This window comes from Taurulus bubalis, assembly GCF_910589615.1.
Source record: "Taurulus bubalis genome assembly, chromosome: 20".
In the NCBI taxonomy this organism is placed as follows: domain Eukaryota; kingdom Metazoa; phylum Chordata; class Actinopteri; order Perciformes; family Cottidae; genus Taurulus; species Taurulus bubalis.
The window spans coordinates 15,724,835-15,734,095 of NC_136608.1; positions in this window are offsets into that span (position 1 = coordinate 15,724,835).

Below are 9,261 nucleotides of genomic sequence, written 5' to 3' on the forward strand. Positions count from 1 at the left end.
AAATAAACGATGCAGAGAATAAATAGAGAAATACTTTCTATTAAAAGCTTTATTATTCATATTATATTATTCTTTTTTCTGGCGGAAATGAGCTTCCATAGTATAAGCCCATTCCTGAAAAAAAAAAAAATTTCTCCACAACTTTCGTAAAACCTCTTTTTTGTGTGCGATATTTGTGCTTTTTTTTGTTCTTTCTCTGGTTTATTGCGGCACAAACATAAAATACACATAAAAAGCAGATGGAGGGAAAGTAGCTCACTCACTAGAACAACTTCTTCTTCTGTGGTTTCCCAGCTTTTTATTGTCAAAGTCATTGAGGCATGTGTGAACTTAAAGCCCCTAAACGAGCCCTTCATGTGTTTTATGTACGCATTGAACTCATCTGATCCCTTATTTGCACGGTTGTTCTATATTTGTACTTTATACTCGCTGCAAGAAGCAAGCAGCTCTGTTTCCATGGCTATTATTTCTGCAGCACATTTCTTTGTGACACTGACTCTGCAGGTTTCATTTGAAACATCCTTAAGGCACGTTAAACGCCGCTTCTTGGTCTGACGGATACAATCCTGCATCTTCTACATAATGTCGCCCGTCCTCAACGCTCATGGATGAGCGACTAGAGCAGTGGATCTCAAACTTTTGAGTTCCAACAGAAATGTAACAAAATGGTCCATGCTGAATTTTTATTGAATTAACGTTTTGTGCCTCCTCCATCCGTGCTTTTTCAAATAATAGAATAAAGAAAATTGCAAGTAAACCGGATTGCTCCATCAGACTTTGTTAGAACAATGCAAATAAAGTTATATCTGAGGAAAAATTAAGTCATATTTGGAGAAAAAGAGGCTTATTGTGGCTGCAATTAACCTGTTTTGCACTGAATATCTTTTCAAGATAATAACTAAAGGATTATAAATAAATAAAATCCCCACCTGTCATACCTTCGCGCCCCACTAGAGGGTTGCGCCCCACAGTTTGAGAACCACTGGACTAGAGGAACTCTCGCTCACACTGCTAACCCACAGCCGACTGAAGCACGTTCACACGTTCACCGTCTCGTGCTACAAGGCAGCAAGTCGTGTGTGTGTGTGTGTGTGTGTGTGTGTGTGTGTGTGTGTGTGTGTGTGTGTGCGCGCGTGCGCGTGTGTGTGTGTGTGTGTGTGTTGCCGTGACCTAGATTTCAAGCCTGCAGTGCAATGCAAGTGATTGGTTGGTTTGTGAGTGTGTGTGTGAGTGTGTGTAAAAGAGACAGAGAGCTCAGTCTATGGTTAACCATACTCCTAGCCTTCCCCCACATTCACTCATACCCACACACACACACACACACACACACAGAAACTACCTTCATCCAGCTGTGTCCTGTCTCACGCGTTTAGCGTTCTCAGTGTAAACTGTGTTTTGTGTGTCTTGATTGTGTGTTCATGATTTATTCACCGTTGTTGTCTCGGTTGTCGTCGTTGATCTTCATCTTCTCGAGGCGATGATGATTGTTTGATTGGAGTTTTATTGATTGATGAAGTAGTGTTTTGATTAGATCATTCCATTGTGAATGTGATGGACAGGTTGGTGAAGTAGTTCCCGTGTGTGTGTGTGTGTGTGTGTGTGTGTGTGTGTGTGTGTGTGTGTGTGTGTGCAACGATATTAAAAAGTTAATGACGCAACTATTGGAAACCAGAATAATTGTGATTGACTCTATTATCCCGATAATACTAAAAATGACACTAAAAACTCTTAAAATGGAACTTAAAACAAATGGAATCACTTAACATGAACATTTTTTAAGAAACTAATATTTAAAATATACATTTCTTCACTTATTGCAACTTTTTTTTCATGAAAATCAAACAATCTTTAATAAGATAATCATGAATCAAAGTAATATGTTCCTACTTACATGATAATTACTGTATATTTCTTTTATTACGTCTCTCGGCAGCTTTTTCAAGCTACTCATGCGTTCAAATTCTCAATTACTCCGATAATGGAAAGTCACTACAATCAGCTTCACGTTCTCCGATACGAGATCATTTATTACATTTTTTAGCGTCCCAATCCCCAGTGCATTGATTGATTTTTACATGTTTTTCTGAACACGCTTCAGTGGCTTTATTGTTGCATTTGAGCAGATAAGTGATGAACACAATGTGATATTTACATGTTGGACTCTTCATCTTTTTTAAGGTCGTATTGCAGCATTTCGACATTCTGGCGGGGGATAACTGAGGCATATTTAATTATGTTTGTTGTGTCCACACCTTAGTGATAAAGAAAATGAATGTGTTTGTGTTTTATTAAGTTGTATAGTTCCATATTATTCAGCTTGGCTCAGACGGCGGCCTCTTGATTATTGCATAAAGAAACCAGGATGTCGACGATAACATGGAGTACAACATGTTTCACCGTGAGAGTACAGAATTGATCTTTTCTCAATTTTTTAAAATACAAATAAGTGGAGCCCGACGGTTCGCTCTAAACAAAGCGGCTGCCAACAAAACCATGTCGGCTCAAGGTTCACCCGCTCGCCCACTCAGGAGTCTTTTCAGATGCGTTGAAACGACGGCTCTTTTGAGGGACTTTTACGTTAATGTTTCTTTCAGCTTGATTCAGACAAAAAAAAAGGTCATTATTTACCCCGGAGAGAGAGAGATGCTTATTTGCTCTCATGCTGTCTGCAAAACGTTATGCTGGATATTCATCTATTCATCCACACAGTTGGCATGAATGAAAGTTACTTATATATAAAGAGACTGATGGTTACATTATAACCAAGGTTGTGTGAGTTTTTTTTTTAGCCTTTTATTCCCCTGAATTCAAACACAGCGTTTCATACATTTTATTTAACGGATTACAATTTTTTATTTATTTTTTGTGCGTAAGCGCTAGAAATGTACCGATACTGATATGTGATATCAGTCGGATGCTAACTAGCTAGCTAACAGCTGGATTATGTATCGGTGACTTGGACTGATCTGGTCTTGGATAGCATCGTTAATAACATAATTCAATATATTTTATATTTAGTTGCAATATAGCTACAATTTGTTTTACAAAGTTATGAAAGCAATCTTTGAATGTTTTATTTCACATAAATGAACAGTTCCAGTCTCCTCCACCAGGTGAATCGTACCATTTATTAATTAAACGCTGGTATCAGATTCGTCCCCGGGAGCCGATACCCAAAGCCCGGGTATCGTTTACGGGACTCAGAAAGTCCTAAAAAGAGACGCAGATGGAGGGACTCGGGACTCGGGCTCAACAGGTCAACAATAGGTTTTAAAGGCCGCGTCATACGGACAAAAGCTCCACAACAACCCTGGAGCTGAAAACGCCCGTAACACAACAACAACCTTAATCCCGGCCTCAAGGTGCACCGGTCCTCTTGCTCTGGAGCTTTTGGGCACATCGCACTGACTTTAACGCTCCTGTGAGCAGATGGGTGGACATTGAGGTAAAGATCGCTGACTTTTAGAGAAAATGTAAATTATACACATTTGCATTTGTCCGAAGTAGAGCTGTCCTCGACCAAAGAGATTTGCAGTCGACTAACGCAACATTTTATTGTCGATCAATCAAAGTTGATTTAATCGACAGTTCTGAGCACAACCATGAACTTTATAATGTTTTTCCTCAACCTAACTAAGCAGGTTTTCTTTCTCCGTCACCGTAGTTTGTTGCCTGACACGAGCAAAAGCCTAAAATGTGTAATAAAGACGTGAATATGTCAGAAATGTCGTGCTATATATACCTAGAGATGTGAAGTAATTCAACATGAAAAAGCATTAAAAAAAAATACCATTTTACTAAAGAGATCTAAAACTAAAGATTTAGTTTGCAGCTGTACATTCAGATTAAATTGTTAAATAAATAAAAAGATATATATAAGTTGACAATAAAAAGACAAAAAAGCCTTTCATAAAACATTGTAAAACACGTCTTTACATTTATCGAATACTTCACACCCAAATATGTCAGAAAATGTTCCTATAATCAATTAAAACTATTAGACTTAAATCATAATCTAGTGGAATAATTTATTGTTTGTATGTTTTGGTGAATCAACTAAACACAGATTGAATAAAACAATAAAAAAGGACAACATGCATATAGAAACTGATGTCTAAACACTTCCTGTATCGGTCTCCTTTCCAACCACCAGACCTCGGCTCCCTCCCACGCTCCCTCGCTCCCTCGCTCCCTCGGTTCCTCGCTCCCTCGCTCCCTCGGTTCCTCGGTTCCTCGCTCTCTCCCTCCCCCTCACTCCTCCTCTCCTTCTTGACCCTCCGCCTCCCACCCTGTTTCTCCCTTGAAGCTAATGACCCGGTGTCGCTCTGCTGAACTGAAGAGAGAAGCCGTGCTGGGAAGGCGATTTTACTACCAGTGGTTCAAAGGCCGACTAAGAGATATTATTGATTAGCACAAAAAAAATGAAATATTAAAGTCGTTTGAAGGAATAAAATAACTGTATTTAAAGAGACTTTTCATTGGAATCAATTGCACTTTTTTGGGGGGGGGGTTTGATTTCCTACATTACCCAGAATCCCCGTGGCGGCCCACAGACAGGCAGAGGGTTTGTTCCACAGTGTGGGTTCAGTACGTAGGAGGAAGGAGGCGTGGAAATAGTTTTTTTTTCCAGTTAACAGTGTCACGCATACCACAACGTTGTCCTCCGACCGCATTGCATTCTGGTCATTGCGTTCTTGGTCTTTCCTGAACAACCTTGACATTTGGCTGAATGATTTAGTGGTTTGCTATTTTAGATTTCAATAAAATGTCACAATAACTCTCTGTTCGGAAACAGTGACTAAGGAGGAAGTGTGCAAGAATGCAACGCAATCCGTTCAGGCACTGCTGTTTGACTTCTTATACACTTTATATTATTACTGTTTCTTATTCTAATGTTGTATTTTTTCTTTTTCTAATTTAGTTTAATTATTTTACTAAATGTATCGTACTTTTATTGCGGTTCTATTTTGCACCAGTGTCAGTATTGCTTCTTATACACTTAATATTTACTACTGTATTGTTTATTTGTGTTTACATTGTTACTGTGTTTTATTTTCTCATTCCTCTGATGCTATCTTTGATCAATCTCTTCGTGATTAATGAAATTATATCTTATCTTATCTTCACTCTAACTTTCTAAAAAGGTTAAAGAATAAACAGAACACATGCGATACGTTACTCAAAGTCTACTTACCAGCTTTTTACTGGAGCTTTCAACCACAGTTTACACGTCATTCTTGCAAATATTTACCTTTGATTAGAGACGGAGGTTATGAACGCCCCTCATACGACCATGTGTTCGTCAACTTCCATGCAAAGGTCATGTGACAACTGAGGACCGTTCCTCCACTGATACATGTCATTTCATTTAGCTGACGCTTTCATCCAAAGCGACTCACAATAAGTGTATTCAACAACAAGAATCAAGGAAGTACAATTTCTTCAATAAAGTTAAACTACAAAGTGCTATCAATTAGTGCCATTTAAGTGCTGCTACGGTGCTACTTTCCTACATACAGACCATGCGATGTGGGGGAAAAGCTCTGTGAGCAGACATTGAGTTAAGAGTTTGCATGTCAAGGTTTTGTAATTTGAAGAAGAATAGAGACAGTCTCACTTGCGTTAGTAGCTGTCGGTAGCTATCGGTAGCTATCGGTGTCGGTAGCTATCGGTAGCTATCGGTAGCTATCGGTGTCGGTAGCTATCGGTAGCTATCGGTAGCTATCGGTGTCGGTAGCTATCGGTAGCTGTCGATAGCTGTCGGTAGCTATTGGTAGCTATCGGTAGCTGTCGGTGTCGGTAGCTATCGGTGTCGGTAGCTATCGGTAGCTATCGGTGTCGGTAGCTATCGGTAGCTGTCGATAGCTGTCGGTAGATATCGGTAGCTATCTGTGTCGGTAGCTATCGGTAGCTGTCGGTGTCGGTAGCTGTCGGTAGCTGCCGATAGCTATCGGTAGCTGTCGGTAGCTGTCGGTAGCTATCGGTGTCGGTAGCTGTCGGTAGCTGTCGGTGTCGGTAGCTGTCGGTAGCTGTCGGTAGCTATCGGTAGCTGTCGGTAGCTATCGGTGTCGGTAGCTGTCGGTAGCTGTCGGTGTCGGTAGCTGTCGGTAGCTGTCGGTAGCTATCGGTAGCTGTCGGTAGCTGTCGGTAGCTATCGGTGTCGGTAGCTATCGGTGTCGGTAGCTGTCAGTAGCTGTCGATAGCTGTCGATAGCTATCGGTAGCTGTCGGTAGCTGTCGGTGTCAGTAGCTATCGGTGTCAGTAGCTGTCGGTAGCTGTCGATAGCTATTTGTAGCTATCTGTAGCTGTCAGTAGCTATCTGTAGCTATCGATAGCTAACGGTAGCTATCGGTAGCTGTCGGTAGCTATCGGTAGCTGTCGGTAGCTATCGGTAGCTGTCGGTAGCTAGACAAATTCTTCACAGGAAATAACTTGGTCAGGTTTAGGAAACAACACGACTAAGTTAGATTTAGGAAAGATTATGAAATAGTAAGTTGGGTTTATGCAACACAACTACTGAGTTAGGTTTAGGAGCAGATCGTGGTTGGAGATAAAATCGCTCCAGAAGTGACGTTACTTAAGTACGGAAGTCACGTGACAGATAAATCAACTCCTGAGGGGAGTGAAAAGTTGTCGATTGTTTTTTGCGGTAAATATGATGCCAAAGACTAAAGACTTTTTTTTGGAAGCCAAACATTCACATAATTCTCGACTCTCTTTTTCCGCACGTTGACCTCGTGACCTCTCTCGCTGTTTATCTGCTGACATACGCTGAGAGGGAAATACGTCCGCTGCGCTGGATTGTGTTGGAATAAGAAAAAACATCAGCCGCGTTTCGGTGACGGATTGTTCCTTTCCAACAAAGACGAAGACGTTGTTGATCCGTCGTCTCCTCCAACGGCGACCACAGGAGGCCAGACATGAAGCATAAAGACCCCGTCTGTCTCGCTCGGGGCTTCCCTTTCATATCGCACGCCTGTTTACTCTGCTGCCCTGACTTAGTCTGAATTCACAATAACAACACGGCGGGGGGAAAAATAAATCATGCAAAGCACACGTTTGATTTGAGGTTGCCAAGCAACAGTATAAAGTAGCAGCTTTTCCAAGTGACTCAATAGAAAAGTGTCAGAGTTGTGTGTGTGTGTGTGAGGAAGCTATTAAATGAATTCAGCTGCACCAGTACCGAGAGCTGGTGAGGCACGATGCGTCTCCCAATGTGAATCACCGCCTTTATGAGTTTCCATTGGCTGATGATGAATCAGCACATTAGGCGCCGCGCGGCGTGCGCCGCATGCGTGACTAACGCGGCATCACCGGCAATTATGTAGCGACACGAAACGGCACATCATCGCCACGCCGGGGGGGTGATTTATTTTGTTTTGCCACCAGGAGCTGTTCTGCAAGTACAACACCGTCTAATGGCCCCGTCAGCGCCACAGGTTTACAGAAACAACAACTTCATGTTTCACTTTGTCTGATAAACGTGAAGCGCGTCAAACTGCAGTCGGATTTCACCTCCATCTTTTTATTTTATTTCAGCACTTTTGACTCGAGAATGCTACAAAAAAAGATTAGCATGCTGTGTTGGCGGGCGGATAAAATGTATACATATATACAAATATATATCTACATATATATATATGTGTGTATATGTATGTTCGTGTATGTATGTGTATATATGCATGTATGCTTGTGTATATCTATATCTATATATAGATATACACATACATGTATGTGTGTGTATATGTATACATCTGTATATGTGTATATGTAAATACATATATGTATACATGTATACATCTATATCTTTATATGTATATATTAAGGAGCACTTTCTTTAAAGGGTTAAGGGATAAATCTGATTAACCCGACAGGAAAGAGTAAAAATACAATTTCAGTTCCAGGACAACTATTTATAACTTTGCTTTTTTTTTTCTTCTTTTGAAATAATTCATTTCACATTCTCCAAACTTCAAAGCAGTGTGAATTGATTTAAATTAAAGTATAAAAAGACAAATATATATATATATATATATATTTGTCTTTTTATACTTCCAGGCCACATGCGTCTCATCTTTTCTGCCTGAACTGAACTCTCTCTCCTGATTGGCTGATCGAACCTCAATGAAACTTTGATGCCGACCGAAATGTGTCCGTCAAAAAAAGTGACAACTGTAGCAGGCATCAGATTTCTATTAAGATTCATAATCTGTATTCAGGGGGAGAGGTTAGGCTTCTTTGATTAAGATCAATTAGTTCCTAATTTAATTAAAACTATTTTGGCAATTTTAGACTTTTTTGTCTTCAGGCAAGTCTGCTTTTAAGACAAAATCCAACATTTGAGGACTTTATATTATTTTGTTAAATGGAAAAATAGGATTTGTTTTGTGACATTTCCTAAAATATAGATAAGAAAGAAAGCTCAAATAACAATAGTGACATAAAACGATAGCAACAGGAACCTCAAACTGATTTTGACCGAGTTCATTCTTGACCTGAAAACAGCAGTTTAGGAAATAATCTAAAAAAAAAGAGTTGCAGACGATAAATAAAAACTGGAATAATCTGAAATTCCTCATTCCTGCCTGCAACTGCTTTTCTTTGTTCTGGGCCTTCTTACATTATTCTGTTTATGTAACAGGGTGTTGCTGTAAAAACACACACAACCAACCCTGTTCAAATAAAAGCTTAAATAAACGGGACTAAATCTAAATATACTGGGATTATAACTCGGCGGCAGGATTTCTGAGCGCTCCCTGGCATCGATACCTTTGAATGAAGAGACGTTTTATTCTTTTCAAGGGGAGGAGATGAATTGCAGCTTTTTGTTTACGCACCTCGATTTTCTGCTTCTGCTCTCGGTGGCTTTTTTTGTTTTGTTTTGAAAACAGCGTCTCGTTTCATGTGTAATTGCTCCGTCTGGTGTGTTGCTTGTGGAATACATTAGTGTCCATCACGGCCGCCGGTTTATTTTTGGTGCCGTGGAATAAGTTGAGGAAAAGTACATTTGTAAATCATCAGGATTTATAGTCATAAAGCAAAGAGTTATTAGTTTATCTATGTATCAAAAAAGCATAATGGTTTTATGACTCACATATTAGCCAGAATGCTCCCACAGCCCCGTGAGATGACCTTGAATGACCCTCCATCGACTCCATGGGATCATTTCCATTGATTTTAACGCTGTTATTTCAGGCTATGCATTATATAAAAGTGGATATTGTCAAATGATTAAACAGTCAATATTTAGGCAAGTGGGCC